Source organism: Etheostoma spectabile, chromosome 9 (genome assembly GCF_008692095.1).
Source record: "Etheostoma spectabile isolate EspeVRDwgs_2016 chromosome 9, UIUC_Espe_1.0, whole genome shotgun sequence".
Classification (NCBI taxonomy): Eukaryota; Metazoa; Chordata; class Actinopteri; order Perciformes; family Percidae; genus Etheostoma; species Etheostoma spectabile.
In genome coordinates this window covers 9,028,360-9,037,685 of record NC_045741.1, presented here as the reverse complement: position 1 = coordinate 9,037,685, position 9,326 = coordinate 9,028,360, and the positions used below count along the sequence as shown (strand labels likewise).

Below are 9,326 nucleotides of genomic sequence, written 5' to 3'. Positions count from 1 at the left end.
GTAGACTGTGTACATGGTTGACACACAATATAATATTGCTTGTATTTTTTGCATCACTAGAGTCCAGCATTGTTGTCAAGAGGTAGCAGCAGAGCATGTTTGTATTTCAAAGCTACGAAGAATGCCTTGCAGTCGACTGTTGTCAAAGAGAATTATAGTAAACCTTCATAGAAATGGCACATCTGTAGTCATCAAAAGCACTTTTCTTTAGGGTGAATCACATGAATAAGTTGGGATATAAAAACCTCTAAATGTAAATGGTAGTCGGTGTTCACAGCTGAGGTTAGGACTATGTCGTTAATGAATGACACCTTAACAGCTGCGGCCGAGACAAAAGACTAACCAACTCTGACTGATGAAGGGACCCAGTCGCTAATGGCCTCGGAGAGGTTTGCCTTCATTGTCAACACAGCCATCACACACTGTCACCGATACCTGATAACGAGAAAGATAGGGCCGGAGAATGCAGTGAGAATGCGCTGAATTGTAAGTGTCATTATATTTTCCTCAGGTGCTTAACTTACAGAAAATTCAACACTATATGTAAATGCTCTTGCATATCTACATTGCATATTTGCTTAAAATAATCCCACTTGTCATTGGATTAAATTCTCAAACTGAAAACCTACAAGACCATATCGGCATATCAGACAGTCATTTCAATTCAATGTGCGTAGTTTCATGAGAGTTATACAGTGTTCATGGTACATTGTTTTCACAATTCAAGTGTTGTTAATGTTCCAGTCAGGATTCCTCATGCTGAAGAGAGGTCCATTTATTTTGGGAATGTGTTGTATATTGATGCAGTGCTGGTTTAACAGTCACAGAGTTGTATGCATTGCTGCAGTGCCCCTCACTGGGACAACACAGCATTCACTGTTATTATGACAAAAAAATATCTCAACACTATTGTAGAGGAATGTGAAAAACTGTCAACAATAAGCAAGCAGCCCATAATGAATCTGTAAACACAGCTGCAATTAATTAATTGTCAGTAATGATAATGCTGATACCAAACCAACGTAGATTTTAATAACTTTCCTTAAATCTTAAGGTTTCATGTGACTATAAGCTTGCTTCTACCTTTCTTTACTGCTCATCTGTGTGGTTACACAATGCTAGGAACATATGCCATTTATTATTTATATCCTGCTGGATGTATGGTGGAGCAACATCTGGCCACATCAACACTTATAATTCATCTGGACACTGATTAGGGGGTGTGCTAGCTAGCGTCAGCAAGCTAGCAATCTAATTTTACCAGGAGCAAACTGCTTGACAAATTGGAGCAATGTTAAAACAATTAATTAACAGAGAACAAACAGGTGTTTCTAGACAAAAAAAAGAGTTGACACTTGTCCACACGCACACCTACTGTTCTCATTTTGTATGCAGAGCACATCGTGGATGCAACTGAGCATTCACAAACACACATGCACACACACACACAAACACTATCTTTCATGGAAGCTGAAAAGACGACTTGAGACATGCTAGTGTCACCGCATACTGCTCACAGCTTACAAGCCATGCAATAATAATAAAAGACAATGATGCGATAGGCCTCATGCTGTGTCTTTGGCGGGCCACTTACAATTAGCCAACTGGCAGATCAGCAAACCAAAGCAGTTATTTTCAGAGATGGGCTCTTCTGTATGTGCACCAAGGACAGAGTGGGATGGCATCTGACAAAACAGCCAGTGACACAAGCCTCATCTTTTCAAACAGTCGCAGTAATTAAAGACAAAATCTGCCATTAGCTGTGTGTTCACTCCAAAGTCCTTCTGACAAGCAAAGAAGGGAGATAGAAGAGATTCGTTTCCCATTGTTCCTCTGCCCCAGCCTTCCTTTTTTTTCCTCCTTTCTTCTCATTGTCATGGTAAAGGAAAGCCAGCAAACAACCTCAGCCCTGGAGCTCTCGGCTCGACTGCGTATCTCCATCCATCTAAACCTGACTTCATGGTGGGCCGCCCTTGAACAGAGCATAAGGTGCAACTGTTTCAGCCCAGCAGTGTGTTTATTATTATCTTTCATATGGAATGTAATTAATGGGTGAGTGCATTGCGACCTTCGAGGACTTGTAATAAAAGTCTCCCTGCATGGGGTCTAAATTGTGAAAGGTTTCATGCACGATTAAACATATTTTGCTGTCATGGCTGCTAATGAGAGTGACACTGGCCACATACTTTAAAAGGGAAGCCAACATTTAATCTATTCTTTTCACTAAAATGACTATCCATCGCTTCTGTTGTCTCTCTTCAAGGCAAATCGATCTGCCCACAATTGGACACGATGTTGCAATATATTCCCAAATGGACTTTATTCCTACCATGAATTGTGTAAAATCTTGAAAAGAATGTCAAGCAGGTCGCATGAAGAGGCTCAAGCATTTGAAAAGAGGCAGATCTTCCCGGAGCCTGTGATTAAGCTACAAGTGCTTTAAAGAACTGGAGATAAAAAAAAGACCTTTCAATCTTCATCTTTTCAATCAGCAAACCTCTGCATGTATTCGTGAGGGTCGCAGGCGCTGATTGAAGGATGAAACAAGTGAATTAATGGGCACAAGGCCTGAGATAGAAAAAAAAGAGTCCACCCGCTCGTAGGGGCTTTTGAATGTGAGTAAACTCATCTTTATTCGGCGGTCCATTATCACAGTGGCTTCAATGAAAACCATCGCTCAAAACATATTCACTTGCAACCTCCACACCCTTCATTTCAGCTGTGTGCTCGACAGTGTCACCTGCCTTTTCTCATTAGGATGAATAAACAGACCCGCTGAGAGCTAACAATGTCTCCTCTCAGAGCACAAGGCTCCTTGGTGCCAACACACTGGTGAGGGGCCTCAATGTGCTGAATGAGATACAGCACTCACTTTGGCAGCCACCCCAACTGTAACAAGGGCCCAACTCCCCTGCACTTCTCACTATAGCGTACCTTTTCTTCATGCAGTCCTCATTTATGGTAAATATTTACTGACTGGCTGACTGCAGTGCTGAAGTTGTAACTAAATGAGTTGCCGAGTTTTGTGGCACAGATGCTGCCAGAAAGCAGAGCCTCCCTCCGGTAAAAGCAGCCTGACTTCCAGCCTTTCGGAGCCAGCAGATGACATATCACGGCAGGGAGAGTTGTGAGACACCGGGCCCTGTGAGCCAGAAGATCTGGAGCTGACCCAAGTTAGACAGCTCATCCCAGAGTGGGAGGAAGGTTGGTTTACTCAGTGTCAGGTAGCATGACTTTGCCTGACTTGCGCCGAACTAATGGGACCGCCCTAAAACAAAAATCTAAATTTGGATAGGCCTGTGGTTCAAAATACTGTGATTTCACAGTGGAAAAAACAATATTTATTCTGGCCACTTTGGTGTTTGCAAGATGTGGATAGAATGTTCTGAAATGAAAATACAGTAGCATCCCCTGAGGTTAGAATGCGAAGTCCCAGGTCGAGCTTTAAGCTGATCATTCTGCGGACATTTTCACACAGGTTTGACCTACAGGAGTGGTGCTATTGGCGGATCGTCCTGTCCACAGTGCACTGAGGAGAATGCTATACCGGACTGGCACAGCGCAACTCAGGATTGATGAATCAGTGAGAAAGAGTCCTGTATGACAGGGAGTTTGGAAGGACAGCTGTCAAAGTTGTATGCTATAGGGAATATGCCACTATTGATTTTGATAGCACACTCGGTTGGAGGAGCTTTGTCGCGTGGAGGGCAGTCAAAGGCGTGGACTGATACACCCACCGTTAGCCAGGGACTCTCCTGAGGATTGACTTTAAAGGAGGTTGACACAATGGAGGGTGGACTGGTAGAGTCATGAACTAAAGACTAAATAGGGGTCATAGCAAAACGAAAAGAACACAGAAAGTGAGGTTAAAATCCAATGTCAGAAATATTAACATGTTCTCTGGTGTAATAATTTGCATTTAAATTAAAATATAGAATTTCACATGCAGGACGATTGCTTTTGTTCTATTCTTTTCAAGGAAAACAGAACAAAACATAATAACATGGGCAACAACAGACACGACAAGATGCATACAAGACCTGGGTCAATACATCCGTATTTAAAACTGTTGAAAGTTTGAAGTGCTACAGACTTGTGTGTTAAACTCCTGAATCAACTCAACCTGTCAGGTTTCATGTGGTCACTTCCATTTATTTTAATATTTAGCACATTCACAAGAGCATTCTCTCGTGTGTTGTCAAACTAGGCTGAGCTGACATATAGAAAGTTCCAAGAGGTCCAATGGACACAAGACTCAGAGTATGTAGACGTTAGAGGCAAATACTGTACACTAGCAATTTTAAGTCCACCAAAGACAAAACTCGTATCAATAACATTCATATGATAAAAATGTAACTCTGACGAAAACTTATATTAAAAACAATTTGTATGACATCCTGCAAAAATTACGACGAGCACGTGACAGTCCGTCACATGACGGTTAAGTTTAGCGGTCTTTAGAGTTCTAACTACCTGTGAAAAGGGTACTGGTGGGGCGGCCTCTAGCCAATAAGACCAGTGAGAGTGTGCCCGCCATGTAGGCTGAGTCCTTTGCACTGGCCCGGGTTCCAATCCGACCTGGACCTTGTGCTATGTGTCACGGAAAAAGCCCCCAAAAAGTAATCTTAAAAAAAAGCTTACTGTGAGCCGGCTACAGAGCAACGTAAGACCCCGGTCGTTTTAAAGGTGCAGTGAGTGATTCTGTGCAATGATTGTTGATATTTGAATAAATACAACCCCACCTTCATAAACTCCCCCCCCCAGATTCACAGACTGAGAACTACTGGCCGGGACATTCAAATTCTGCCTCCCCCCCTCCCGCACCTACCATCAACTGGCGCTGCTTGTTGCCGATTGGCTGGAACAGTGTTTTGTGGCTTGTGCACTACATTCTGTTTGCTCTCCATTCACACAGCCAGGGCTGTGTTTTAACACTTGAATGTGTTTTAACACACACAGAAAATAGAGAGCTATAGAAGGTGACCGTGAGAAGATATTCACTGAAGTGTATTGGATTAATATAACTTACTAGGCCTTCAAGTGGCCGTTGCAATTGAGCTTTGCCGACGTCATGCAGCAACGAAGAGTTAAGGCAACAAGCAAATTATTTAGATTAGAAAAAAAGATTGTGGTTTGAATTAAAACACCGGTTCCCAAAGTAGTACTCCCGGGACACAACACACAATTTCTGGGTGAAAGTCTTTGGTTTCGCTGGGACACAACTTTGCTCCGCCACTTGACAGCCCTGTGTTTTAAAGTACAGTAGCACTCAATGTGGTCCATACAGCAAAAAATACGTGGAGTTCATACGGAATTACATGTGCATTACATTTTGTAGCTATTTGTACAAATGGTTCTTAATTTTCAAAAAAATAACAAATTTGTCTTTTGTTTAACCTAATGTCAGATTATACAACCCATACAAAATAAAGAACCATGTTTTCACATAAAGAGAGATAAACAAAATAAAGCACCATACTTCACCACCTAAAGAGAGATGATAATGCAGATGAGGCACATACACATTTTATTTTGTACTTTGTACGCAAATTAAGCATTTGTTTTATAAATTTGCTCTTGTGTTTTACTCTGCTCTAATGTATCTATAATTTACATGCATTGTTTTTGATATCTTGTTACAAATTTACAATGATGTCGTGACCCATGCTTACCGTATATCTACTTAAGTTTTCCTTGAAAAAAAGCCCTTACTCCTAATGGGATTTTCCAAATTAAATAAAGGTTATAAACACATATAAATAAAAATAAGCCTATCAGATAATTACTCTAAAATGATATCTGAAGAACAAATGCAACAGATACAAAAAAAATCCAGCTTGTTTACGCACGCACGCACGTGCGCAAAGACTCTCTCGCTCTCTCTCTCACACACACACACACACACACACATACACACACACACACACACACACACACACACAAACACTCACTCACCTTGCTGATCATGTGGCATCGGGTGTCATTACTTTCAGCAGCTCAAGATGCCCTCAGGTCAGCTGCAACAATCTGTTTATGTCTGCGTGTGTGTGTGTGTGTGTGTGTGTGTGTGTGTGTGTGTGTGTGTGTGTGTGTGTGTGTATAGGAGAGAGACAGTGAGAGATGCAGGGAGCCTGAGAGACAGTGAGTAATGGAGGGGGAGAGAGAGAGAATAATGAAAACTGTCAGTCCACAGAGGGCACCACACGACTCTCCTAACACCCTGCACTGATTCTAACCTTCTAGCATTTGGTGGGACTCTCAAGCATTCAGCTCTCAAAATCACAGTGAGCAGCACCCTAAATATTTTCCCTGACTGTTATAAACATGTCAATCTTTCTTTCCAGCAGCAAACCTGTCTCTCAAATATTCCATTGTGTTCTGTTCTTTTCTACTTTGTTTACATATTTTGAAGAAAAGAAATCAAATCATTGATACACTTACTGACCACTGTCTAGTTGACAAAAATAAAATGTTGAAAGTGATACAAATATAGCCAGCATTGTTTATATGTTCATGTTGTAAATACTGACATGGTGTGAATACAAAATAAAAAATAAGTTTCCTGTAGAACCCAGCATTTTTTATTAGGTTGATTGGCTTGAAAGTGCTACTGTACCCTTTTCTGGTCATTGTTTGCATGTTAAATTCAAATCAATAATTATTTTGAGATACATGTTGAGCTGAGATCTCTACTGAGCTTATTTATTTTCCATACCTGCAAGACTGCTGCACCATTTCATCTGTGAGAGCAATATGGGGCAAGACCTGTAGTTTGGATATACAGCGTACACAGTACATCAATTCTGAACCAGAGTTTGGTGTTTGTGTGCTATTCCCAGTTGGCCTAAGGGTGGCAGTGTTGATTCACCATTTAGCTGCTCACTGCTGTAGTCCTGCACTCCGATTCTGCTGTATTCCATAAATATGAGATCACATTTACGGAGAGTAAAGTCATAATTCATGTATCCAAGATGCAGGGAATTACATCTTTAATGAAAACCTAAATCTAATTTTCACAAAAAATGCAAATGAATAAATATGAAAGAATTTGTTTATTCTGAATCATAATGTAAGGGCCCCTATTATTTCGTGGGGGCAATGTCATTAGAGCATCACGTACCTCTCCAAATAAGGTGTCATTTCACTCTTGTGGATAATTGTACGACTTTGCTGAGAGGTACACAGTGGTACTCAGGCAGAGGAAGAGACTCTTGAAGCAGCGAGAGCCAGCACACAGCAGGGGGCAAACCAGCACCTGGAATAAACTGCTCCTCGTGGGTGGAATATACTGTAAGAGAAATTGGTTTCTGTTTGTTAAAGTGTATTATGTATACCAGCATGTATGAATATCTGCGTGTTTGTTGAGTGACAGGGGATAACGTGCTCTCAGAGCCGTCCCACTAAACCCAGTCCAATCAGCTCTGCGTCCCCCCTGAATTAACCAATTCCTGTAACGAGCCATTGAGTTTTGATCAAACTTTCAGAGCTTTCCAAAATTTACAAATCCCTGGTCATGTTCCTGAGACAGCAACAGAAAAAAATACGTCTGTGAGCATCATTGCTTCATTTACACATAAAAAAAACAAAAAAACTGCCGCTTCACCAAACAAATTTTCATAGAACATCACCTTTAGGAAGGGAGACATTTCTGGCTCTGCTTTCACTGTGCCTCCGTGTGAGAGTCTGGTGTCACATGTTGGAATTGAATTTCGCATAAGAACCCTTATGCAAGTTAAAGTCAGTGAGGGAGTGAATAAGTGAGGCAGAGAGGATGTTAGGGGATATCTTTTATTTTTTCAATTTTTTTTTTTAAAGTCAAAATTAATTAATAAGATATCATCTTCCTACATGCCTCAATGGAAATACTGGAGCTTTTTCAAACAACTTTCAAGTGTTGACCTTAAATTCTGCTCATAACAAACTGGGACGACATGTTTTTCCACTAAAAATGAAATTGAGCTCATCAAGACTTGCTTGTCTTGAAATATTAAGAAAATAGCAATGCCAAGGACTTCTGCACAATCTGCTGACCCAGCCGGTGACTCTCCCGCAAACTCATAACAGATGATCTCCTGACTTTATGACTTTGTCGAAGGAAAATGACCAATCTAACTTTGACTATGCAGGCATGAATATTGCAAAGCCACGCTCTGAACAAGGGCGCCAATAAAAGCTGCACAGCCCATCTGTTTCAGTGACGTATGGCGAGCCAAGACACAACGTAAGCTCTTCATTGTCTTTGTGTCTCACTGCTCTCCTATCTTCGCCTTTTGTAATGGTAATCAAAGATTCGCTCTGAAGAGACACTGGCAACTTTCAGCTTATTGTTTGAAAAGTGGAATTTCAAAGGACTTGTGCAGAGCAGCTGTAATGAGTACAAAGTTGGAGATGAGTGCTGTAGAACAACTTCTTTTCTCTATCTCCTTCTCTTTCCCCTTTCTGTCAGAGCAACCTTCTTAATCACCCTTCAACCCTGCAGACCTGCCATTCCCACCGCACACCTCTCCAGGCTGCCAGGTCTGTGGCCCATACCTTGTTATTCACTCTTTGATGTATTTCCCAGAAATCATTGTACCTCGAGCGCAGGAGAGCAGTTTGACAGAGCCTTCCAGTCCTCTTTCACTGTCTTCCTCTGTGATTAATTCACAAGTCCAAAACAGTAACTTCATCCGACACTAATTTCCTATGTAACATGACATCTCTTTAGTTGGCAGGACGGGTAGGTCCAAGGATTCCTGCATGCTGCATTCTTTCCTGTAATAAATCATTAGCCATTAGGGACCAATGTGCCCTAAATGACTTGAACAAATGAACTTGTCTGCTTTAATAAGACCTTCCATTACCTGGATGTGTTCTGTTTAAAGGCAGAGGACTAAAAAAGTAACATGGTATAGCAGAGAAGTATTATACCAGAAGTTGTCTGTCAAATATATATATATATATATATATATTGTATATATATATGTTGAAGACTGGTGTATATCCTATGAATGTTAATTCACTTGTCCATCTTTTGCACATAACAGTCCAGGAAGCGACTGCTACGGGTAGTCCCGTAAACTCAGCACTCAATCACATAGCTAGTTGAATAGATTAGATTAGTCTTTATTGTCCACTTTGGTGGAAATTTAGCTTTTGCTTTTCCAAAACATTAAAATACAAGACAGTGTTGTGGTTCTCAAGACAGGTCTTAAGACCACTTTTTGAAGAACTCGGAATCAACTGCATTTTTACTTGGTCTTGTCTCATTCTCGGATAAAGAGGACTCAGGATTTCATTTTAAGTCCTGTCAAGACCAAAGCTGAGGGATTTAGCAATATTGCATG

The 9,326-nt window shown here is 41.0% G+C and overlaps 1 long non-coding RNA gene across 1 annotated transcript in view; it reads left to right on the top strand.

Moving 5' to 3' along the window:
- The first annotated feature begins 4,747 nt into the window (after window positions 1-4,747).
- The window catches only part of LOC116696143 (uncharacterized), an 11,526-nt gene continuing 6,947 nt past the window's right edge, over window positions 4,748-9,326 (top strand). The window contains exon 1 of the long non-coding RNA XR_004333633.1: window positions 4,748-4,880. This is a non-coding gene — a long non-coding RNA (uncharacterized LOC116696143). The remainder of the gene's footprint in view (window positions 4,881-9,326) is intronic.